Raw genomic sequence first — 1664 nt, 5'->3', positions numbered from 1 at the left:
AAAAAATAAAAGAATTTTCAACTCCGAATTTCATATCCAGTCAAACTAAGCTTCATAAGCGAAAGAGAAATAAAATCCTTTATAGACAAGGAAATGCTGAGATTTTGTCACCATTAGACCTGCCCTACAAGAGCTCCTGAAGGAAGCACTAAACATGGAAAGGAACAACCGGCCACTGCAAAAACATACCAAATTGTAAAGACCATTGATGCTATGAAGAAACTGCATAAACTAATGGGCAAAATAACCAGCTAGCATCATAATGGCAGGATCAAATTCACACATAACAATATTAACCTTAAATGTAAACAGGCTAAATGCCCCCAATTAAAAGACACAGACTAGCAAATTGGACAAAGAAGACCCATCAGCGTGCTGTATTCAGGAGACCCATGTCATATGCAAAGACACACATAGGCTCAAAATAAAGGGATGCAGGAATATTTACCAAGCAAATGAAAAGCAAAAAAAGCAGGGGTTGTGATCCTATTCTCTGATAAAACAAACTTTAAACCCACAAAGATCAAAAGAAACAAAAAAGGGTATTACACAATGGTAAAGGGATCAATGCAACAAGAAGAGCTAACCATCCTAAATATATATGCACCCAATACAGGAGCACCCAGATGTATAAAGCAAGCTCTCAGAGCCCTGCAAAGAGACTTAGGCTCCCACACAATAATAGTGGGAAACTTTAACATCCCATTGCCAATATTAGACAGATCAATGAGACAGAAAATTAACAAGGATATCCAGGACTTCAACTCAGCTCTGAACCAAGCAGACTTAATAGACATCTACAGAACTCTCCACCCCAAATCAACACAATATACATTGTTCTCAGCACCACATCACACTTATTCTAAAATTGACCACATAATTGGAAGTAAAACACTCCTCACCAAATGCAAAACAATGGAAACCATAACAAACAGTCTCTCAGACCACAGTGCAATTGAATTAGAACTCAGGATTAAGAAACTCACTCAAAACTGCACAACTACATGGAAACTGAACAACCTGCTCCTGAATGACTACTGAGCAAATAAAATGAAGGCAGAAATAAAGATGTTCTTTGAAACCAATGAGAACAAAGACACAACATACCAGAATCTCTGGGACACATTTAAAGCAGTGTGTAGAGGGAAATTTATAGCACTAGATGCCCACAAAAAAGTGGAAAAGATCTAAAATTGACACCCTAACATCACAATTAAAGAACTAGAGAAGCAAGAGCAAACTAATTCAAAAGCTAGCAGAAGAGAAGAAATAACCAAGATCAGAGCAGAACTGAAGGAGACAGACATGAAAAATCCTTCAAAAAATCAAGGAATCCAGGAGCTGGTTCTTTGAAAAGATCAACATAATAAATAGACTGCTAGCCAGAATAATAAAGAAGAAAAGAGAAAAATCAAATAGACACAATAAAAAATCATAAAGGGGATAACACCACTGATTCGACAGAAATAAAAACTACCATCAGAGAATACTATAAACACCTCTACACAAACTAGAAAATCTAGAAGAAATGGATAAATTCCTGGACACATACACCCTCCTAAGAATAAACCAAGAACAACTCAAATCCCTAATAGACCAATAACAAGTTCTGAAATTGAGGTAGCAATTAATAACTGATTAACCAAAAAAAGGCCAGGGCCAGA

Source organism: Mandrillus leucophaeus, unplaced genomic scaffold (assembly GCF_000951045.1).
Source record: "Mandrillus leucophaeus isolate KB7577 unplaced genomic scaffold, Mleu.le_1.0 Scaffold1119, whole genome shotgun sequence".
In the NCBI taxonomy this organism is placed as follows: domain Eukaryota; kingdom Metazoa; phylum Chordata; class Mammalia; order Primates; family Cercopithecidae; genus Mandrillus; species Mandrillus leucophaeus.
This window is presented reverse-complemented; position numbering follows the sequence as displayed.